Consider the following 25,564-nt stretch of genomic DNA (forward strand, 5'->3'; position numbering starts at 1 on the left):
GACCGGGTCTCACAGGAAGCAGCTACAGTCCTCCTCCTTCCCGACCACCACCAGCCCCGCAGTGCCACAGGTGTCACAGAGCGCCGACACTTGTGTCTTCAGCTCTTTACCCTTCACTGCTCTCCTCAGCGGGGGTGAAAATTTGTGGCGACTCAGCCAGGGGGCCACTGTCACGTGATCTGAACCAGGGGGCCCGGTGCACGTGCACCATATGCACCTAGGTTAAAGTGGCCCTGGTTCCAATACTCGCAACCGAGTGGGACTTAAGGGGCTACCTATCAGGGTGGTGTGGTGCTCTCCCCATCATGGAGGCACCCCGTGGCAACAGGCTAGAGATATCTGGCTATCCCGTGTTTAGAGACTCGCAACCGAGGCTCCACAGACTCTTATTTTGCACACTAGGATCCACTGTGCAATGAACCCAAATAGTGTTAGCAGTATATGTTTCTTCTATTGTGTTTCCCCCCCTACGTTTGTCTAATTGAGTTTGACAAGTCATGTGATTCAAGGATTTCTATTAAAGAGAGTGAGGGAAAAACACCGGGAAGAAATAACACATACAAGTACACAACCATTTTTTCTGATGTTTTTTTTTCAACCTATAGTGGTCAATGGCAGGAAAAACACCACAAATACAGTGGGGAAAATGCCTCTAAGGCAAGTGTCACACAGCAGTTTTTAAGCCAAAGCCAAAGGAAGAGGTGAGTTCTTGGCTCTCACTTTCTGTCAGGGAGAACCATAAAAAAAAGTAAAGCATCTATGAGGGACAGCGCCCTGATGTAAGCCACTCAATAAACTCCAGCTGGATGCCTACATAAAGTTCAAGAGTCATTGTCGCATTTTTTTTTTTTTAAGAAATCAACAGAGGTTGTGATAAGCAACAAGCAGTTTGGCAATATATTTTAAGCTTATGCTGTCCAGGCATGATGGGAATTGTGGTTTTGCAACAGATGGAGTGCTGAAGGTTCCCAATCCCTGATTTAAAGAATGAATATCTGCTCCAGATGAGAGGAGCTGAAAATGTTTGAACACAGTGTCAGACTGGCCCACTGGGCCCAAGCACCTTGAGGTCCTGAAGAAGAAAATGGGTCCTGACTAAAGATGGCAGTGAGTCGGTAATCCCATGAGACAGTCAGTCTTACTTCATTGCATTGTATTGATGTCTTTAAAGAAGAGGTCCGGCCTTTTTTATTTCTAGGCAGGTGGCAGGGGAGAACTTACTGCAGAAAGCCGTGCCGCTACACAGGCTTTGGGACCCTGGCTGGAAGCATTATTGCCCTGGCTCGGGCATTATTGCCCGAGTCCTGATGATGTCACAACGAGGGGGAAAATGCCTTTCCAGCTGATGGATTGCCCGCTCAGCCAATCAGTGACTGCAGCGGCGTCCCACCCAAGTCATTGATCAGCTGAGCAACCTCAAAAGTCCAGGTGGGCAACACAGGTAGCCAAATATTGGTGTTAGTCCACCTGCTACAAACAATAGCAAACAACCAAAAGGAAAAAGGAAGCAGATAAATATGAACTGCACGACCACAATAATGTAAAAATATCATTATTAAAAATTGTGCTTTAACAGAAACCTCCAAAAGCTTAAAAACATTTAAAACATATACCATAACTCCACTCCTGGCTCAAATACAGCACAGTGTGTCACCACTCATCCCCTACTGGTACAAAGGGGAACACAGAGCAAATTAAATTAAGAGGGAGCCAAATAAGTTATTTATATGAGGGACAGTGCCACTACTGGTGCCTCAATAGATGGGACAGGCCACAGATTTAACCAAAATGGGGGGGGTCCACTAGGAATGTAAGGGTTAAATACTTTATTGTACAGAGGTTTGAAAGGGTTTGATAGAGATTTTTTTGTGTTTTTGTCACGTGTTTTACAAGACAGTACAGTAAAGATTTACATGAACCGACTATCCAGTAATCCAACCAAGCAGGAACTCCACTGAGCAGGAACACTGGGTAACTTCAAGCACCGCACCTACAGACTGGTTTGAATGGACACTAAATTTCCAGCATCCACTGACTGATATTAGCAACTGTTTTCACAGAACCCACTGACTGATATTATGAAATTTTTCACAACACCCAAAGAATTGGTATAATGCCACGCCAGCACCCATTGACTTGGTATAATGCACACCCAGAGAATTGGTATAATGCCACAACAGCACCCACTGAATTGGTATAATGCACACTTCCAGGATTGGTATAAACCAAACATTTCTTGAGCCTTAAAGCGTAACTGTTATGTTTTTTTTTTATTGCAGAAATCAGTAGTATAAGCGATTTTAAGAAACTCTGTAATAGGTTTCATCAGCCAAAAAAGCCTCCTTCTGTACTCAAGAAGCAATCTCCCAGCCTCCCCTCCTGACTTCTTATCTGTGCATTATCAGGCAAACACGTCTTCATTACAGAGAAGCCAGTGAAGACGGGCTCTGCTCTCTCCATTGTAAGCCTATGAAGGGGGGAGGGGCTGAGGGAGATGAGGGAGCAGGAAGAGGTGACATGAAGGTCAGCTGTTTGTAGACTCTCTGGGCACCTAAAACGCTAAATTCAGGTGTCAGAAAGGTCAGTGCTTATCTATGAACTTACTGAGAGAAGATTGCAGGGTGTTGTGCTGTGCAGAAATCCTCTGTGCTCAGTCACTCCTAACAGCCCCTCCCCTCTCCATAGCCAAATAATAGACACAGAAATTCTGCTTCTTCTGAAGGGAGGTGGGAGGCTGGGAGATTGCTTTTTCAGTACAGAAGGAAACTCTTTTAGTACATAAAACCTATTACAGAGTTTCTTAAAATCGCTTGTTCTGTTGATATTTAATGTTTTCAGAAAAATGACCCTGAAATGACAGTTACGCTTTAAATAAGCCAATAAAGGACTTGCCCTTAGTTTTACAGCTGTAAAATTATAGTTGTAGATTGTGTGCCAACACATTATATTCTGGAAACATACCAGTGGCACAGCTTTCCACTCGATAATGTATAAATCAACACAGCACTGTCAGACATGGTCAATCTGGTGCAGAAATTTCTGAAATTGAAAATCAGTGATTTTATTTTTCTTCTAGTCTCATTTAGATGAATAGAAAGCTGTAGAAATTTCTAGTCACAAATTTGCCACATGTAAATAGACTCTATTGGTATTCAGCTGCCCTATCATATGTTCAGTGAATATACAAGCCAAATAGGCCACAGTATAGCTTGGGTCTTAATAAAACTACAAATATACAATTTCATAGTTTTGCTAAACTTGACATATACATACATGCAAAAATCCCATAATTTATAATGGCTAATCACTTGCTCAGCATGTTAACAGATGGTAAATTCAGGCTAAGGCTGGAAAATAGGAAAGTGAAAGAGTTACCCCCCAGGCCACCCTAGTTCTTGCAGATCAGGGCTGGCACTCAAGGGCTGTCTATGACTCGCTTAGCTTTGAAGATAATCCAAGTGATGCTATTGCCAACAGGAAAGCTTTCAATAAAAAGACACAAAATATACTGTTATCCTGTTATCGTAATAAAGGAGACAAATTCTGGTGCTATACTAGTCACGTGCAGTAATCTCTATTTAACGTGACCTGTTGTCACTATATATAATGCATATGAGGTTTTTTTTATTCTTTTTAAATATTATGACATAAAGAATGGGATATTCTGTAAGGGATGGGGCATGACTGCAGAATGATGCAGAAGCCTTTGTATGAACAAGTGTCTCTTTGTATGTTGTCACAATCAGTCACAAGAATGGCATAATAGGTTTGATGGTTGCAACTTACAATTGATGGGATATTACCCTTTAACAGCCTGGAAATGTAATAATGTACTAATGTCAACAAATTGGAGTGCTCTCTTACAGGGCCTGAGGGACCATGCATTGCTCCACATGAGATGCGGTCAGGATACACCTCTTACTTGTTACTTGTGGGGTTGTACCAGTCACTAGTGTAGCTTTTATGAATTCTTGGGGCAACGAGGCTGCCATTCTTTACAGAATTCTCTCAAGACACCTCATGGTTGCATGCTTACAAACACATATACCAACCAACACTCTGGGGTAGATAAACTAGTGAAAATGTGCAGAATTTTGTCAACAAAAAACTGGATAATTTATTATGTGTTTAAAGGGGTAATCCATCAAATAATGTTGTCTTTCAAATCAACTGCTGCTAGAAAGTGCAGGAGATTTGTGATTTACTTCTATTAAAAAATATCAACTCTTCCAGTACTTATCAGCTGCTGTATGTACTGCAGGAAGTGGTGTATTCTTTCCAGTCTGAAGAGCAGGAGGGTTTTTCTTATGAAATCTCTTTTTTATTGAAGACATGTTTTTTCATATAAACATAGGGTACAACATAAGGGGAGGAAAACAGAGGGCCTCCCCGACCCGCCACATAAGCATACAGGTAAACAAGATATACATGAATTGGGGTAACACAGTGGGTGTCGGTACAGTGGTGAGCCTAAGGGCAGTTGGGGGGTGGGGGGGGGGTGGAAGGTGTACAGAAGGAACAAGGGGGGGGGGAGGGGGAAACTGGAGTACAGTGGGCAACTTGGGCAAGGGGGGAGGGAGGAATGGGGTTGAACGTGTGAGCAAACTACTGAGATGAGGATGGACTATAGTGCTGTTGCAGTAGAGATGTCCAAGGGGACCATAAGGCGGAGTGCTTATCATGGGAAAGGGTTTGCCAACTACAGACCTCCTCCAAGCGCCTAACGTCCTCAACTTTCTCTATCCACCTGGCAACTGGGGGGGGGGGGAGTCTACCTCCAGTATAAGGGTATCATCATTTTGGCTGCAGCCAGTAGCTGCGTAACTAGGTTCTCTCTTTTAGGGGAGAAATAGGCGGAAGGTGTCCACAGCAGGACTAGTTCAGGGGTGATGTCCAAGGTGGGGCCTGGTAGTTGTGCAATTAGTGTTAAGATCTGGTCCCAAAAGGGCCGAATGAGTGGGCAGAACCACCATATATGAGAGATGTTCCCTCTGTGTTTCAGCAGAAGGGTTTTTTTTATGGGGATTTGCAACTGATCTTGACAGTTCCTGTCATGGACAGATGTGGCAGCAAGAGGGCACTGTGTCAGAATGGAGAGAATACACCACTTTCTGCAGGACATGCAGCAGATGATAAGTCTTGAAAGACTGGAGACTGCTAGAAGTAAATTACAAATCTCTGACACTTTCTAACAGCAGTTGATTGGAAAGAAAAAATTTTCACTTGAGTACCACTTTAAGATACAGCCCAGGCTCCCTCTTTGGGATGCCAGGAATTACCGACAAGTCTCTGCAATTTTTGAGCCAAAGCCAGCAGTGGATCCTGCAGGTAGGAGACATACTGTATAACTGCTTCCTTTTTTTTACCCATTACTTTTAATCCACCGTTTTTGGTTTGAAAACTGCAATGGCAATTTTCCAAACAACTGCTTACAAGGTGTTAGCTGGTTGTGCTCTCATCTTGGAATGGTACATGTAGGTGTAATCCAATATATTTGATGAGCTGCTAGATATCTATTGTGTTTCCCCAAAAATAAGACTGTGCCTCATATTTTTTGTCCCAAAAAAACAGGCACTATATCTTATTTTCGGGGGATGTCTTATTTCTGGGCCGGGGGAGAGAAATAAGACATTCTACCTGGACCTCCCCAGAATACTCACCGTCAGCGGCAGGTCAGGCGTGCGGCGCCGTCGGGTTGGGTGTGCGGCGGTGTCCGGTCAGGAATGCGGCGGCATTGGTTCAGGCATGCGTCAGGTCAGGCGTGTGGTGGTGGCGGCGGCATGACGTTCCGCGTCAGGATATGCGGAGGACATGGGGACCATGGACCAGGCTGTCTGCGGTCCTGGTTTCGGAGGTCCACGAGGGCATTAGGTGAGTCCTGGGTGGCAGGGCGGCGGGGAATGGGGGGTTCCTTACTTTTGGGTGGATGCCTTACTTTAGGTTAGAGGGTACAGTGGATGGAGTGTCTTATTTTCGGAGGGTGTCTTATTTTTGAGGAAACATGATATTTTCTATTAGATCTATCAATCTCTTCTGTCTAATATCTATTGGGCAGCACCAGGACTGTGCAATAGCTGATGGCCTAGCATGCGGCACATACTGTATACTACCTACAGGCTACAGCAAATTTTTGTGTATATAAAAGATAATAACCTTAGAATTTTCTCATTCCATTCTAAATAGCATCATAGCTTCCAAATAACACTAGTGTACGAGAAGCAACTATCACCACCATTCATCTTACTGCCATATTGCTACTGACGAAACCAAGTATACCAAGACCTATATTACCAATTATACCAGTATACAGTTAACAAATAATACCTTAACACCATGACTACTACCATTACCACCGCATAATGGCTAATACAACTATAACCAGTGTGTCAAACAGCCCTCCAGCTGTTGCAAAACCACAATTCCCATCATGCCTGCAACAGCAGGAGGGCCACAGTTTGACACCTGTGCTCTATACATTCAATGAATAATATCCACTATATAAACTAAATTTCACTAACAATACCAGTATACACAGGACAAATAATACAAACACCATGACCACTACCCTCAGCATACAGTGACTGGATAATACCACTATACTGAATAATATTCACTATATAATGAGCAATATTCTCTCTAAGCAGTGACCATATAGCGGTAGATCCAGCTGTACACAGGTTCTGCAGACCTTTTAAGTCATTACAGTGCAGTTACATCCAGTGACTCACAGGAGGCATCTTCTGTGAATGAATTGCAGGTGATATTTTTGATATACAAAGTTGTTCGCTTTTCCATTGTTCTCCATCTTGCCCAGCCATCGTGAAGACTTCTCCGAGTATGACTCATCTCCACAGGATCTGCTAGAGAAACATTTTAGGCTTCTCGTTCCAGCTTCATCCTCATCTCTATACAAACTCATCTGTAGTGTAGCCCCCTCTATGCAGCCTCTGTGCAGTATAGGCCCCTCTGTTGTATAGCCCTTCCTTTGTGGATTATAGGCCTCTCTGTAGTTTAGCCTTCCTCTGTGCAGCCTCTGTGGAGTATAGGCCCCTCTGTAGTTTACCCTGCCCTCTTCTGCGCAGCCTCCTTAGTACAAGCCCCTTTTATGTAGTACTGTACTTCCTGGGTGTCCTCTGACCCCCACTGCACAGTACTGTACTCCCTGGGTGACCACCATCATACTAAGTACAAGATGCTGGAAAGCTGGGTGGCCTCTATCATACTGAGTACAAGATGCTAGAAAGCTGGGTGACCTTTATCATACTGAGTACAAGATGCTGGGAAAGCTGGGTCACTATCATACCAAGTATAAGATTCTGGATAGCTGGGTGACCCCCATCTCACCGAGTATAAGATGCTGGGAGGATTGGGTGGCCCCATTATACTGAGTATAAGATGCTGGAAAGCTGAGTGACCACATCATACAAAGTACAATACAAGATGCTGGGAAAGCTGGGCAACCTCCATCATACTGAGTACCAGATGCCGGAAGAACTGGGTGACCTCCATCATACTCAGTATAAGATGCAGGGAAAGCTGGGTGACCTCCATCATACTAAGTATAAGTTGCTGGGAAAGCTGGGTGACCTCCATCATACTAAGAATAATATGCTGGAAGAGCTGGGTGACCTCCATCATACTGAGTATAAAATGCTGGTAAAGCTGGGCCAGACTAGGACTGAAAATCAGCCCTGGCATTCACACCCCTCAAGCCCACATGCCACATCATGCTTTTTCTCATGTTTTGTGGTATTACAGCTCAGTTCCAATGACGTGAATGGAGCCAAGTTGTAATACCATAAACAGCCTAAGAGCAGGGGTGGCACTGTTTTTGAAAGAGAGCAACTATGTCTTTTTTAATTCTGGATAACCCCTTACCCAGACTATCTCTAACTACATATGAAGGCTGTTTAGGTAATAAACTTTTAGTCATTACAAGGTGTCAGCAGCTTGTATTCTCATGTTGGGATCGTACATGTATGAGCAATCCAATATCTATCTATCCTGTCTAGCATACAGCTACATTTAGGATGACTTCTAAGAGTGCTGCATTTATTAGTTAAAAACCTAACATTTGACCAGATGGGATATTAGCAAAGGTAAGACTATTTTCTATGCATGATGTGGCTATGTGCAGACTATGTATTAGACCGGCCGTTCCGTGACCCAGCCGGGTCACGGAACGGGCGGTCTCTGAAAAGATCGGATGATCTTTTTCGGACGCAGGGTTCTGATGCAGGGGCATCCGTGCGCGCCTGCATCAAAACTCCCCACAGCACACTATGGAGCGAGCGACCGGAACTGCTCGCTCCATAGTGTGCACTGACAGGGTTTTCTGCAGCCGCTATTCACTGAATAGCGGCCGCAGAAAACTGACATGTCAGTTGTTTGCGGCGCCGCTAGGGATCCTGGCCGGAGTACTTACTATGTGTATACGCTCCGTCCGGGATCCCATAGACGGAGAGGTAATGTATATTTTCCTAATAATTTTATGAAAATATACGTTGTGTGAGCATAACCTAAAGGTGCGTTCACACGTACAGGATCCGCTGTGTTCAGTTATTTAGTTACAGTGATATGTACAGCATCAGGCCACGTTCAGATGCTGTAAGACAGCGGCCCTTCTGTGACACGGCCATAACACAGAACAGCTGATGTCTGTGAAGTTCTCCCCAACAGCTACTGCAGTATCAGACAGGTGAACATCCGTTCTTTGGAATAGGAAAGCGGGCACATTCGGGTGTGCCCGTGTTCCGATTAACCATAGCAGACAATGTAAATTACGTCCAGAGCCGCAGTTTTCATTGTCTGCAAAGTCAACCTCTAACTGGCTGTGATAGAGTTAATATCCCACCTGCTGTACAACCCCCCCCCCCCCCCCCCAAAAAAAAAAATAAATAAACATCTACTTACCTCTCACTGCTCCCCGCAGCTCTTCTTCCAGCAAACTCATCCTCTTCTAGCATCCGGTGTAGGCAGACTGATATACAGAGGCTGCCTGCACTGGAAGCGCACAGGTCTCTGCTCTAACGTGACATTCCCATTAGCTGTGCATGCGTTTGAGAGGTGCAGTGTGTCTTAAAGATGCAACTTAAGGTCCTTAAATCTCAGATCCCCAGGCATTTTTTTTTATTGAGCTGTGGGCTTGGTCGCTGCGAAAGGTGGCGACTGTGGCTCTAGACAGCAACTGGGGGACAGGGCCAGGGGGCAAATGACAGGTACATGTTAAACTTATATGGATGTAAACTGAACAAGAACAAAGTCATGAATTAAAGGGGCAATCTTGTAAAACAGCACCATATCTGTCCTCAGGTTGTGAGTGGTATTACAGTTCACCTCCATTCACTGCAATGGAACTGAGCTGCAAAACTACACTTGGACTGAGGGCAAGAGAAATGCTATTTCTAGAAGAAAGTGGTTGTGTTGTTCTAAGCTTAAATAACCCCTTTAAGATATAATAGGTACAAAATTACACTTCTTGAAAGACATTTTTGAAGAAAAGAATGCATTGTGTTGTTCTACCAGCAGGTGGTACTACATGCTGCAGATCTGGCTGTGGAACATTGCTAGCAATGACAGCAGGCGTCAGCTGTGGAGTTGGCACTCACTATGTACAATAAGTTAATGGATATTAATCGACCTACCTAGATGTCTCCCAAAGCACAGATGTTTATGAAGCAACTAAAATAAAATAAAGGTTTTCTACTTTTAGGCTAGGTTCACAATGTGTTTTTGCAATCCATTTTTTTTCATTCGTTTTTTTGCAACAAAAAAAAAAAAACGGATGCATTTGTATGCATCCGTTTTGATCCGTTTTTCCATTGACTTCCATAATTAAAAAAAAAAACGGACCAAAACGGATCAGTTATTTTTGATGAACATAAAAGTAGTGTCAACAATACTTTTGTGTCTGTCCAAAAAAATGGATCCGTTTTTTTTTTTTTATAATGGAAGTCAATGGAAAAACTGATCAAAACTGATGCATCCGTTTTTTGCAGAAAACTGATAAAAAACGGATTGCAAAAATGCAGTGTGAACCTAGCCTTACAAAATACTTTGGCCTTAAAATGAACCAGTTATTACTTTCATGCTGCTTAAACTAGTAATCGGGGTGGTCTGAGGTTGCTTCTGCCCCCCCCCCCCCGCCCCCACAATTTAGCCCTGATTGGCTTATCCCTATTTGGAAACACCTATCAGTCAGGATCAATATATAGTGGCGCCTTGGATTACGAGCAAAATTTGTTCCGGGACTGTGCTTGTAATCCAAATCACTCTTAAACCAAAGCAAATTTTCCCATAAGAAATCACTGATATGCAGACAATTGGTTCCACACCCCAAAAATAATGATTTATTATCCTGAATAACATGTAAAACAGATGAAACAAACATTCAGAAAAAGCAATATGTGATATTATAAATTACTGTGGCCACATAAATGCAGCACTCTCTGTCCGGGGAGAGAGGGGTTACAGCTATGAAGAGATTACCTCCACAGTGCTGTCCCCTTATGCAAGCCCCAGCCTGAAGTGGATCTGCTATGATTTGGAAGGTTAGGGAGACTTCCATGGAGTACAGGGCTATAGATCACGCTATGCAGACCATGCCCCTCCCCCACTCCCCCTCCCACCCAGTACAGGGAGCTCTTAAACCAAAGCAATGCTCTTAAACCAAGTATCACTTTTGAAAAACAGTGAGCTCTTAAACCAAAACGCTCTTAAACCAAGTTACTCTTAAACCAAGGTACCACTGTAGTGGGAAGAAGCTGTTCATGAAGCATGATGACAGTTTTTCTAGACAGTTTGTATAATGTGTGGCTGCAGCGTTGTATAAGCATGTTTATTACATATTATAAATCACTTATTATACTTACTCCCCGTTGTGCATAAAACTTCGCTTGTTGTCATAAAAAATAATATAGTAAATAAGTAAGGTATAAATGTAACCATTCCCAGATGTATATAGTAAGTAACTAACTTATGGACAGCAAAAGTGGTCAGTTCACAAGCAATGTCTGGGTGACCTGTCACTTTAAGGAGTTATTCACCCTTTACATAAAAGTCATAAAATTCTTTACTCATCTGTCCAATTCTACGGCAGTCCAATACAGAGGCTATGGTGTCTATTCTGGTCCTTGTTTACCAGCTTAAAAGTATTGAAGCAAGCGCATAATGTGTAACACTACCCTTGGTGTCTCCAGGCCAAGTACCCCCTGCAGTGCCAGCCCAGATGTCACCATGTGCCATGTGCTTTCTAATGCCTACATACCGTGCCAGCATTATTACGATTATTACGATAGAGCTGTCTGCTCTCTCCGTCATTTCTCTTTAAAATTGCAGCAGGGAGGGGAATGATGTTGTACACAGCAGCTCAAGATATGAACAGAAGGGAGAGCATCCATGGAGGGCAGCTCACAAATGTTGTAAATAAGGAAGAGGATAAGAGTAGGGAGAAAGCAGAGTACCCACAGCAAACTCTTGAGTGCGGAACACACAGAGCTTACATCCAGCATGTGTTACTGAGAGGATACGCCACATGAGAAGAATGTAAATCTAGGAGCAGGCTGCAAACTGAATATCTAAATAACACTTTAAGGGGTCTGAAAATAAATGAACATTACAGACACAAACTTAGTTCAACATTTTTCAATTGAAAAACCACTAGCAGGTAAAATCTTTTTTCCCATTTCAGAGGTGCCCTTAGATTCTATACCACCTAAATTTCCTTAAACAATGGCCGTAGTTGCAGGTTTGCAACCAAGGCTGTTATTTAATAATATTGCCAATTACATGGTTTACTTTGTATACACTCTGGCTGAGATCCCGAAGAAAAACCTGACAGAGCAGACAATGTAAAGTACGGCTCCAGCCCCCTTTTACATTGTCGCCTATGGGTAATTGGAATGCAGGCACATCCGAATGTGCCCGCATCCCAATTCTAAATACTGTAAATGAAGGTACTGCAGTACCGGCCGGGATTACCTTCACTGACACCGGCCATTCTGTGTCACAGAAGGGCTGGGGTCAGAGAAGTTCATCCCGTTAGGGAATGGCCAGTGTCATACTAAAACAGTAGTTTAGTTTAGCTGATTTGCCCCATAGCCCCCTGGTTATGTATAATTTATGTTTCATTGGGTGATGAAACAAAAGAAATAAAAAGTACTGTTTGTCTTATGTTCAGTGATTCACACACCATGCTGTTCTATGGCAGGATGAGGGTTGTATGATACACTAATATAAAATATTCACAGTAAATGTACATTATATTCAGCACCTGGGCATCTAAGAATGAAAGCTGTAAAGGCTGTGTTATGTGGGCTTTAGCCTGTACGTACATTTCAGACACATGACAAGGATTTCAATTGAATCTCGCAGCCCTCTGCACTTTGCCTGAACATTAGCAGAAGCTGCACAGATTTTCTTTGTCACTTTGCCAGCGGTGTCTCTAAAGATGTGGGCATTATTTATTAATACATGTAAATATTGCATACACAATGACTGCCACATGCGGTAGCATTATCACCATTTAATGTCTACCTTCAGGCATACAACCAAGGGATAAAATTCAGCACATTAAAAGTCAAGCAATGCTGATGAATGGCAGCTGGCTAGGTACAACCTTTTCTTTGAAGGTGGCGATGGTACAGACAACTGTGAGTGTAATTATAATAATTTTACAGTTCACAGTGAAGACTGCTAATGTGTATTGCACGTACACACCTCACCGGCACATGACACCAGTCGAGTGTAACTGCGAGGGGTTAATACAGGATATCTCCACTCCAGTCCACTAAGGTTGCAAAGTAAACATAAATCCCATTCTAACACAGTCCACACACCCCAGATACATGCTACATGCTGTATACTTATGGAATATGGGTGTGTTTAGTTTGGTGTAGAGTAGTTTTGCAACATTTGGAGGGACGCAGGTTTCCCAACCCTGCTTTATAGCATTACTGTCACTTAAAGTGATACTCCACCAACAAATGTATCTTCCCCTCCCAACTTAAATGGCTGCCCTGAGTCCACCAATCACTAAATAGAGCCAGAAGAAGTGGGTGGTTGTGTACTTGACTGACTGCTCCATTAAAGTTGTTGTTAAAAATGGGCTCCATGGACAAATTGCTACTTCAAAAGATTTATGTGTTTAAATCCAGAAATGACCTATTTTGTACTATCCTGACTACATTGTGCCAGGAGGAATAATACTATGACTCATTAGTGCCAGTAAAGGGAAATCCTAATACTCCAGCATACGGTGCCCAAAACAAGGCTCCTAAAAACGTAAGGTGAGTTTTCAGTGGAAGTCTTTGACTGGGCCATACAGAGCTCTGAACTCAACCCAATCTGCATAATTAAGGGGGGAAAAACCACAGGCACTTCCAAAATGACAGGTCAACATTTACAGCCTCCCAGCCGATTGAATGGATCAATGCAATATATTTGTATTGCAGTGCTCTGTAAGAGCAAAAAAAAAAAAACATATTGTCGCATGCAGAATTGTCCAAACAATTAAAATATAAAGTTATTGATCTTGTAAATAGAAACAAATACCAAATGCCAGAATTACACTACATACTAGAATAAAATGTGATCAATGTGTTATAGTGGTCAGAATATAGCCATTCAAAGCATTTTTAATTTACATTTTAACATGTTAAAATGACAAACACAAAACTATATAAATAGGGCATTGTAATCATACATTAATACATACCTGAAGAAATTATTGTGTTTTTTCAATTTCACCCTTCATTATTCATTTTTGGCCGTTTTGCAGTACATTTCATAGTTAAATGGAGGATGTCATTACAATTGGTCCCATATGGCCTCTAAGCAAGAAAGAATAAATGAGGAGGAGAAAAAAAATACAAAAACATAGTGGCCCAGTCCTTAAAGGGATTATTCGGTTAGGTAAAATATATGTTGGATCGTCCCCCTCATGGAGACTAACACTTCATTCCATACATGTCATTACCTTTTCTTTCTACTTCCCCCATTTCTGAGCATGCTGCTTTCTGTTAAAGACATAGAAAACTGTGCATGTCGACTGATCGTGGCCTTTTACAATGTATTATTACACTAAATGATTATTTAAGGCCAATAACTGTTTAGTGTTATTTAACCTCAGATTACCCTACGCTTCACACAGCATATAAACAGCCGGCCAGAGGGCTGTGTACATGAGACGTCTCAGAAGAGAGGGGGGTTGAGAGCATAGATGGACTAAGCAGCTCAGATACAGTTTTCTGTGTATTATCAGACATGGAAAATTGCCTAGTAGAGATTAGCATCAGTGCCTAGCAGAGATGAGTGAGCCGGGCTGAGGTTCAGTTTCGTACGAACCTGGATCTTGGCTTGGCTCGCTCGTCTGTAGTGCCTAGTGATTACATTTTGTGTTTCTAGTTTTTTTTGCCATTTCACTGCCACCACATGAGTTGTACTGCGAAGGAGTCTACTGAGACTTTGTCACCCAAATAGACCCAGAGCCAGCTCTGCAAACTGTACACTTTCCATTGACGCCCACATGAAGCCCCTGAAGGGAACTTTAACCCCTTCCCTGCCTTTGGCCCCAAGCATTTTCTTTTGTTGTTTTTCTATCATTGCCTTCCTTGCTCTGTCTGCGTTACTGCTTATAGTTAAAAAGTATAGGGAGCTGACCCAGGACATTATTTTGCCGGGGCCCAGGACATTAACTTGACTGTCCCTTCAAAACCAGGTCCTGACAAAACTGTTACTATTGGCAACTGTGGGTTCTTAGTGTATATTCAACGATCGCCAGCTAATAAAATACCATAAGCCTTTTTCACTCTACGCTGATACTACACTTCAAGTCTTCAACAATGTGGAAATCCTCCTGCTTTAATTAATCATCAACTCTGCTATCTCTTTTGCCAACAACCTTCTTCACCACCTACCTTGCTGCATTTCTATGGCATAGACAGATACCTTGCCAAACTCTCTCCAGACATAGCAGATAAATCACATAGAAAAAAGAAGAATGCCCAAGAACCAGAAATTTCTGCTGTCTACTAACCAAATGCAAATGTCTAAACTATCTGTATGTTTTTGGGTGTGGGAGGAAACCGGAGTACCCAGAAGAAATCCACACAAACACGGAGAGAACATGCAAACTCTTTACAGATGTTTCCCTTGGTAGGATTGGAACCCAGGACCCCAGCGTTGCAAGGCTACAGTGCTAACCACCTCTTCCATTCTTCCATTAAAGGACAACTCCGGCCAAAACTATTTTTTAATATGTTATTACTTACGGAAAGTTAGGCAAATTTTAAATATACATAAATTATGGGAAATGCACATATAGGGCTATTTCCCTTAATTTAGTAGATCAGGGAGACTTCAGATTCTCTGAAATTCTGTGACGTCACGAACCGGGGGTGTAATTACAATGGAGTACCATTGACTTCTATATATAGTGCCCCCCTGCTGGACACTCCATTGGAATTACAATGGATGTGTATGTAATGTAATATACAGTGTATGTAAATGTAATATACAGTATGTTTTTGATTGAATACGTTTATGGAATACTTTGGGGAGCAAGTGTCCTTGCTCCCCAAAGTATTCCATAAATGTAATCAATCAGTACATTTGGAGGGCACCGAGCAGTGAGGGAGAGAAGTGCCATCTACCTCCCCCTCCCTCCCTGCTCGGTGCTGCTGCCATACATACACACTGTACTACTCCCCATCATTTGCTCATAGTATGAGCAGATAATGGGGGAGTAGTACCAGGGCCGATCTCCATGGTAAGCCTGCCGAACCACCGCTCGCCGCCGCCGCCGCCCTGGACTACACTGAACTACTACTCCCATCAACTGCTCATAGCAACTCACCCTCCCTGCTCAGTGCCCTCCAAATGTACTGATTGATTACATTTATGGAATACTTTATTATTATTATTATTATTATTATTATTAGTATTATTATTTATTTTTGAAGGGCCCTTGATCCCAGAGCACTATTCAAGTGTCAGGGGGTGACACACAGGAACGTTACAACATCAAAGCATGTTACATGGATAAGGCAAAATGGCAGACTGGTACATGGGGATAGAGGGCCCTGCCTGCGAGGGCTTACAATCTACATGAGTCATTGGATGTAAATGTTTATACTGCTTTTGAGTGTGTTTGATGAGTGTTATAGTCTCTGTATGATCTGCAGCAAAGCGATAGATGACTCAGGTCAGACAATAGTATGTTTTACCCTGTGACTTATTAATAGGGTTGTAAAAATAATTTTTGCCAACAGGCAGTCATGTTGGCTCTGGCTACATTTGCATCTAATCTAATAAAGGGATTACCTCCCTACAGAGGGATTTTTTACTACTCTACTACTTGGGGCTTCTACCTAATGGGAAGACCTAGGGAAATCTACTTTATAGGGGAGGAAATTACCTACCCATCCAATTTCCCTACTCTGCCCCCAAATCTCTCTTACCTACAATACATGAGGCATTATTTGGGGACTGATGGTAGGGAAAAGGTGAGGAAATGATGTTTGTCTGGTCAAATCCCTGACCCCTTTAAGGGAAATGATGAAATGAACGAGTTCCTGGAGCATTGCTTACCCTATTGGGCCAATCGTTTGTAGTGTTACTCACGTCAGAAGGGAAAGTGGCTTTCGGTGACAGTAAAGCATGTTGCGTTGTTTGTGGAACGGAATCTGCTGGAGCCCATTCGTGTGACATCAAGTGCGCACGATATGTATGTGGCAATACCATAGGAGAAGAAGGATATGGGTTGAAAATGCTCTGAAAGGCAGAGAACATTAAAGATTGAAGGGAAAATGCTGCAAAATACTTGAAAAGATCGGCTGAAAAAATGTGAAATAAGTTTCTTTGAAGAAATTTAAAGACGTGTCCAGTGGATTCCACAGTTTTGGTGTATGTACCTAAGGCTGATAGAGGCCCATTAGATCGAAATACCATTGTAGCGATCGGATTAAATGTACCCTGGGCCCCGGGCTGTCCACCCAACCTGGGCCCCCCCCCCATAAACATCTTGCCACCTCATCTGGTCCTCTGCTGTGCCCCCCCTCCCAATTAACATCTTGCCACCTGGTTTTCTGTTGTTGCCCTTAACATATGGCCATCTGGCCCCCCTATGTAGCCTGCCTCAATAACCATTGTCGTGTCCCACTGCCAGGCAGCCTCCCCTCCCCCCCAGCCCCCAATGGTCCATGTTCCGGTCCCAGCACCCCCAGTGCCGACACACACTGCTTACATGTTAGCAGGGCCGGACTGGGATTGAAATCAGCCCTGGCATTTCAGAGCACACAGGCCCACTCGCTGTGCGGTGGAAAGTTATGAGAGGATGTTGTGAATGCAGCGCAGCTACATGTTGTATCATCACGACCATAACTGGAATTAGTCAGCGAGAAATCGTTCATTTTGATCTTTGAACATGTTCTCAAATCGTAGTTGGTTGTTCGCAAAAAATTCGCAGATCGTTCCTTGTAAACAGTCGTTCACTGATTTAACCCCTTAGTGACCGCCGATACGGCTTTTTACGGCGGTCACTAAGGGTCCTTATTCTGCTGCCATCAGCTTTTTACGGCGATGGCAGAGAATAAGGCTACGGGGCCGGGACGGCCCCCACCCCATCCCCCCCGGCTACCGGAGGTAGCTGAGGGGTTGGGGCAGTGTGTGGGGTCCGTCCCGGCCCCCCCCCCTTACGGACGATCGCCGCTATTAACGTTATAGCGGCGACCGTCGGTAAAGGAGATTACCGGTGCTGCCGCCGCCTTTCATCTCCCCCCGCCGTGAATCTACGGCGGGGGGAGATGAAATAAGTGTCCCCCAGACCTCAGATCAGCCCCCCCTAGTAGGGCGATCACTAACCCCCCTCCCCCGGCGGCCATCATTTCCAAGATGGCCGCCACCATCGCTGTGAACCGACTAATGTCGGTTCACAGTGATGGAAAAGTTAAAATGAATGAAAGCCCCATGCTCTCCGCCACCGGAGGTAGCGGAGAGCATGGGGCAGTCATCGGGGACCCCCCTGTTGGGTCCCGGTACAAGCGATCAGCGGTATATACTATATACCGCTGATCGCTTGTACCATGTGCTCCCGGCACTTTTTATCCCCTGTCACCATGAATGATTGGTGACAGGGGATAAAAAGTGATGTCCCCCCACCCCCCAAGTCGCCCCCCACCCCCCCTGTCACCCCCGTCCCCCAGTCACCCCCCCCTTCCCCATATACTCACCTGCTCCTGGAGCTCCTTCCTCCTCGACGTCCTGGCTGGTTATGAAGTGCGCATGCGCTTCACAACCAGCCAACTCTGAAAATTTAAAGTGACAGAGACCAATTTGGTCTCTGTCACTGAACTATGATTACTGAGATAGAAAATATCACAGTAATCATAGTAATACAGTGAAAATGAATGTATAAAGTACAAAAAGTGACAAACATACAAAAAAATAAAACACACACTTTTTATTATAGTAATAATTGCAGTTTACTCCCAAATTACCCCTAACCCCTCCCCAGATTACCCGTAACCACCGCACGTTGCCCGCAACCACCGCACGTTGGCCGTAACCACCACAAATTGCCAGTGACCCCCTCCCGATTGCCCGTAACCACCCCAAATTACATGTACCCACCCCAGATTACCTATAAGCACTTCAGTTTATCAGTAACAATCCCAGATTGTCTGTAACCCTTCCAGGTTGCACATAACCCCCCCAGGTTCCCCGTAATCATGCCAGATTACATGTACCCCCCCCCCAGATTGCACGTAACCACCGCGCGTTGCCTCTGACCACGCCACGTCGCCTCTGACCACGCCACGTCGCCTCTGACCACGCCACGTCGCCTCTGACCACCGCACGTCGCCTCTGACCACCGCACGTCGCCTCTGACCACCGCACGTCGCCTCTGACCACCACACGTCGCCTCTGACCACGCCACGGCGCCTCTGACCACCCCAAATTGCCAATGACCCCCTCCAGATTGCGGTGCCCATGCCAGATTACAGGTATCCACCCCAGATTGCCTATAAGAACTTCAGTTTATCCGTAACCACCCCACATTGCCCGTAACCACCCCACGTTGCCCGTAACCACCCCAGATTGTCAGTAAGCACTGCAGGTTGCCCGTAACCACCCCACGTTGCCCGTAACCACCCCAGATTGTCTGTAAGCACTGCAGGTTGCCCGTAACCACCCCACGTTGCCCGTAACCACCTCAGATTGTCTGTAAGCACTGCAGGTTGCCCGTAACCACCCCACGTTGCCCGTATCCACCCCAGATTGTCTGTAAGCACTGCAGGTTGCCCGTAACCACCCCACGTTTCCCGTAACCATCCCAGATTGTCTGTAAGCACAGCAGATTGCCCGTAACCAGCCCACGTTGCCTGTAACCAGCCCACGTTGCCTGTAACCAGCCCACATTGCCTGTAACCACCCCACGTTGCCGTAACCACAGCAGGTTGCCCGTGACCACCACACGTTGCCCATAACCACCCCTCGTTGCCGTAACCACCCCACGTTGCCTGTAACCACCCCAGGTTGCCGTAACCACAGCAGGTTGCCCGTGACCACCCCATGTTGTCCGTAACCACCCCAGATTACCTGTAACCACCTCAGGTTGCCCATAACCACCCCTGGTTGCCCGTAACCACCCCACATTACCTGTAATCTCATTTTTTTTATTTTATTTTAGTAACTGCGCTATTCTAATAACCATTACTAGCTGCGGTTTTGCTCCTGTAAATTGGCGCTCCTTCCCTTCTGAGCCCTGCTGTGTGCCCATACAGTGATTTATGCCCACATATGGGGTACCGTTGTACTCAGGAGAACCTGCGTTACAGATTTTGGGGTACATTTTCTCTCCTGTTCCTCGTCAAATTGAGAAATTTCAAACTAAACCAACATATTATTGGAAAAATTCGAGTTTTTCATTTTTACTGGCCAATTTTGAATACTTTCCTCTAATACCTGTGGGGTAAAAATGGTCACCACACCCCAAGATGAATTCTTTGAGGGGTGCACTTTCCAAAATGGGGTGACTTTTGGGGGGAATCTATTCTGCTGACACTACAGGGGCTCTGCAAACGCACCTGGCGCTCAGAAACTTCTTCAGAAAAATCTGCACTGAAAATGCTAATTGGCGCTCCTTCCCTTCTGAGCCCGGCTGTGTGCCCATGCAGTGGTTTATGCCCACATATGGGGTACCGTTCTACTCAGGAGAACCTGCTTTACATATATTGGGGTGACATTTCTCTCCTGTTCCTCGAGAAATTGAGAAATTTCAAACTAAAGGAACATATTATTGGAAGAATTCGAGTTTTTCATTTTTACTGTCTACTTTTGAATACTTTCCTCAAATACCTGTGGGGTCAAAATGCTCACCACACCCCAAAATAAATTCTTTGAGGGGTGCACTTTCTAAAATGGGGTGACTTATTGGGAGATTTTACTCTGCGGACACTACAGGGGCTCTGCAAACGCACCTGGCGCTCGGAAACTTCTTCAGCAAAATCTGCATTGAAAAAGCTAATTGGCGCTCCTTTCCTTCTGAGCCCTCCTGTGTGCCCATGCAGTGGTTTATGCCCACATATGAGGTACCTTTTCACTTAGGAGAACCTGCGTTACAAATTTTGGGGTACTTTTTTCCTCTTGTTCCTCATAAAATTGAGAAATTTCAAACTAAAAGAACATAATATTGGAAAAATTTGAGTTTTTCATTTTTACTGTCTACTTTTGAATACTTTCCTCTAATACCTGTGGGGTCAAAATGGTCACCACACACCAAGATGAATACTTTGAGGGGTGCACTTTCCAAAATGGAGTGACTTATGGCGAGATTTTACTCCGCTGGCACTACAGGGGCACTGCAAACGCACCTGGCGCTCGGAAACTTCTGCAGCAAATCTGCATTGAAAAAGCTAATTGGCGCTCCTTCCCTTCTGAGCCCTCCTGTGTGCCCATGCAGTGGTTTATGCCCACATATGGGGTACCATTGTACTCAAGAGAACCTGCGTTACAAATTTTGGGGTACTTTTTTCCTCTTGTTCCTCGTGAAATTGAGAAATTTCAAACTAAACGAACATATTATTGGAAGAATTCGAGTTTTTCATTTTTACTGTCTTCTTTTGAATACTTTCCTGTAATATCTGTGGGGTCAAAATGGTCAGCACACACCAAGATGAATTCTTTTAGGGGTGTACTTTCCAAAATGGGGTGACTTATGGGGGGTTTTCTCTCTGCTGACACTACAGGTGCACTGCAAACGCACCTGGCGCTCAGAAACTTCTTCAGCAAAATTTGCATTGGAAAAGCTAATTGGCGCTCCCTTTCTTCTGAGCCCTGCTGTGTGCCCATACAGTGGTTTACGCCCACATATGGGGTACCGTTGTACTCAAGAGAACCTGCATTACAAATTTTGGGGTGCTTTTTGTCTCATATTCCTTTTGAAAATGAGAAACTTTAATCTAAACTTATATATTATTGGAAAATTAAAATTTTCAATTTTTTTACTGCCTAATTGTGAATACTTTCCTCCAGCCCCTGTAGGGTTAAAATGCTCATTATACCCCTAGATTAATTCTTTAAGGTGTGTAGTTTCCAAAATGGGGTCAATTATGGGGGTTTTCAGGATATCAGACTTCTAAATCCATTTAAAAAAAGAACTGGTCCCTAAAAAAATCAGTTTCACGAAAATGTGATAATTTGCTGATAAATTTCTAAGCCCCATAACACCCTAAAAAAGTAAAATATGTTTACCAAATTATGGCAGAATAAAGAAGACATATTGGTAATGTGACTTAGTAACTAATTTATGTGCTACGACTTTCTTTTTTTAGAAGCAGAGAATTTCAAAGTTCATAAAATGCAAATTTTTTTAATTTTTCATGATATTTTGATGTTTTTCACAAAAAACACACAAAGTAGTGACCAAATTTTGCCACTAACATAAAGTGCCATATGTCACGAAAAAACAATCTCAGAATCGCTAGCATACGTTAAAGCATCACTGAGCTATAAGAGCATAAAGTGAGACAGGTCAGATTTTGAAAAATTAGCCTGGTCATTAACCCATAGCTGCACCAGGACGTTATTTAACGTCCTCGTGCCGCTATGGGAGTTCAGAGGGGGGTCGCGCGGCGACCACCCTCTGAACTGCCGCGATCCCGGGTGCCGCGAGTAGCCCGGGCTCGCGGCTATTAGCGGGCACGGTCCGATCGCCGTGCCCGCTAATTAAGTACTTAGAAGCAGCTGTCAAAGTTGACAGCTGCTTCTAAATACTTGCGGTTACACATCCCTGGTGGTCTAGTGGGGGGATCGCCCCCCCGCGGCGCGATTGCGGGGGGGCGATCCCTGCATCCATACCGGGCCGGGGTCTGCTCCGTAATGGCGCTGATCCCGGCTCGGCATTCTATTGCTTTTGGCTGCAGCAGCCAAAAGTAATAGAACACCGATCTCATGGATTCATGCAGTATAACTATACTGCATGGATCTCTATGAGAGATCAGAGTGCATATACTAGAAGTCCCCCAGGGGGGCTTCTAGTATATGTCTAAAGTAAAAGAAAAAAGTATTTTTAATAACACAAAACCCCCTCCCCTAATAAAAGTCTGAATCACCCCCCTTTCCCCATTTTATAAATAAAAATAAATAAATAAATTAATAAACAAACATGTTTGCTATCGCCGCGTGCGTAATCGCCCGAACTATTAATTAATCACATTCCTGATCTCACACGGTAAACGGCGTCAGCACAAAAAAATCCCAAAGTGCAAAATTGCGCATTTTTGGTCGCATCAAATCCAGAATAATTGTAATAAAAAGCGATCAAAAAGTCATATATGCGCAATCAAGGTACCGATAGAAAGATCACATCATGGCGCAAAAAATGACACCTCACACAGCCCCATAGACCAAAGGATAAAAGCGCTATAAGCCCGGGAATGGAGCGATTTTAAGGAACGTATATTGGTTAACAACGGTTTGAATTTTATACAGGCCATCAGATACAATATAAGTTATACATGTTACATATCGTTTTAATCGTAACGACTTGAGGAACATGCATAACAAGTCAGTTTTACCCCAGGGCGAATGGCGTAAAAACACATTTCCCCCAAATAAAAGAAATGCGTTTTTTTTTTTCAATTTCACCACACATATAATTTTTTTCTGGTTTCCCGGCACATTTTAGGCAAAAATTACATCTGCCTTAGCAAAGTACAATTAGTTGCGCAAAAAATAAGGGCTCATTTGGGTCTCTAGGTGGAAAAATGCAGGCGCTATGGCCTTATATACACGAGGAGGGAAAAACGAAAACGCAAAAATGAAAACTGGCTGTGTCCCCTAAGGGTTAAGGCCCAAACTAGCTGCAGCACGAAGGGGTTAAGCTACGTGCAAGATAGGCTTAAACGATCGCAAAACGATTGCAAAACGATTTTTCCATACAATGTATCATTCCGTCTAAATGCTGATCGTTATAAAAAAAAAATTGTTACTTTGAAATCGTTAATCGGACGATCGGACGAATTATCGCTACGTGTAAACCCAGCATCAGACTACCTAATTTTCCTTGTGACATACCAGAATGCTGCCTAAGGCTATGTTCACACACAGTAAGAGACCGGCCGTTCCGTGACCCGGCAGCTACGTCCCGGACGGTCTCTGAAAAGATCACCCTGGCCGGTGCTGCAGTAACAGCTAGATGATCTTTGCAGCCACAGAGTTCTGATGCGGGCCTGCATCAGAACTCCCCACTCGTTCTATAGTGTACACTGACATGTCAGTTTTCTACGGTGCCGCGAGAGATCCCAGCCAGAGTGTATACTATGGGCGACATGTATCATCCGGCGTACGGATGAATTTCGGCGGAAAGTGCCGATTTGCATATTTTTTTTATTCGCAGATGGCCGATTTGCGAATAAAATATTCGCATATCGGCACTTCACGCCGAGTACGCCGGGGGGGGCGGGGAAGGGGTGTGGAGGGGGCGTTACGGGGGGCGCGGAGTCAGAGTCCGCGCGATTTATCATTTTTTCAGCGCAAAGATACGCCGAAAACCTACTCCACCTTTCAGGTGGCGTAGGTTTTCGGCTGTGCGCACCGACGCGCACGGGATTTATGTAGAGGCGGTCCGCCTCTACATAAATCTCCGTAGCGCCGGAGATGCGGGGACATTTATAAGTCCGGCGTAAAAAACGCCAGACTTCATAAATGTCCCCCTATGTGTATATACTCCAGCCGGGATCCCATAGAAAGCAAGGCAACGTATGTTTTCGTACAAAGTACAGCTGTACTTTTACGAAAACATACATTGTGTGAACATAGCCTAATACTATTTTTCGGAATCCTATGTGGCCCTATATCTCAGGCTTCTTTTTTTGCCCAGATCCCTAACTACCCCAATTACTATTAAAGCTGCAATGACCTGTCAAGGATGCAAGGATGCAACAGGCTATAGGAAAAGGCAGGAGCAAAGTCAGGCAATAGTCAGGACTTACATCCAGGGATAAAACAACAGATACCAGGTGAACGGACCAAAGCGCAAGAGAGTTGTAAAATCCATGAACAATATCAAGGCCTTGTTGGAGTCAAGTTTGAAGTGAATCTGTCACCCCCTGGCTATGTTAACACTACATTTAAAAAGCAGAAAAGGCATTCAATTTATCTAATAAGGCGTCCGTTTTTGCAGCGTTTTGATTGATTTCAATGCAATATCATTGAAGTTAATGTCATGAAGGACATCCAATGCGCACAGTGTATTAAATAATGGACATGGTCTGCGCGGACGTAAAAATAATAATGACAATTATTTTCGGACATCTTTTGCAAACAGCAGACGTTATTTTTCAGTTCACACAGAGTTTTTTTTTTTCACTGTCCTTTTTACTATTAAATTCAATGGACACACCCAAAATTAGTCCACCTAAACTACTGTAGAATAATGTACCAACAGCCATCACTGCACAGCTCAAAATTTCAAACATCATTTTTTCTTTTCAAAAATGTAGTGGGAACATAGCGCCTGACTGCCTACTGAGCTGGCGACACAGCTGCCTAGATATCAATAAAAGCATTCAAAAAATACCTTTGTTGCCTGTGTTTTCATTTTCATAAAAAAAAAGTTTTTATTCGGGCTATCAATAGTGTCAACAAGGCGGGGCTTATTGTTCCCTGGGCCCTAGCACTGCTATGCATCACTGTGCTGTGCGCCCCCACCATTTGTATATTTGGGAGTATTGTGCATACAGCAAATGTGACAGCTGAAGACAAATTTATAAATGGTGACAATTGACTTTAGGTGATAAATTTTGAGTAGACTCCAGTCCAGGGCAGCCTAACATAGACTCATTGACGAAGCGGGGGGATACGGCGTTGGAGTGTGAGGTGGGTGGCCAGTGGACTGGAACCTGATCTACATACTGTAGTATTTTTGCATCCATATATGCAGTGTTTGCACTATGCGGTTCTGATTAGCGTACTGTAGCACATGGCACTTGCAGTTATCAATGCACTTTATGCTACATGAACTATAATATATTGTTTACATAATCATCTATATGGATGCACTAGC

The 25,564-nt window shown here is 44.0% G+C and overlaps 2 protein-coding genes across 3 annotated transcripts in view; one reads left to right on the top strand and one right to left on the bottom strand.

Annotated features, from left to right (window-relative positions):
• Positions 1-13,813, bottom strand: part of PPP2R5B (protein phosphatase 2 regulatory subunit B'beta) — a 93,288-nt gene extending 79,475 nt beyond the window's left edge. The window contains exon 1 of the mRNA XM_069965525.1: positions 13,715-13,813. The gene's annotated coding sequence lies outside the window, so the exon portion shown is untranslated. The remainder of the gene's footprint in view (positions 1-13,714) is intronic.
• Positions 1-25,564, top strand: part of LOC138788054 (solute carrier family 22 member 6-B-like) — a 63,458-nt gene that overhangs the window by 12,059 nt on the left and 25,835 nt on the right. The window lies entirely within an intron of this gene.

The sequence above is a fragment of the Dendropsophus ebraccatus genome, chromosome 4 (genome assembly GCF_027789765.1).
Source record: "Dendropsophus ebraccatus isolate aDenEbr1 chromosome 4, aDenEbr1.pat, whole genome shotgun sequence".
Lineage (NCBI taxonomy): Eukaryota > Metazoa > Chordata > Amphibia > Anura > Hylidae > Dendropsophus > Dendropsophus ebraccatus.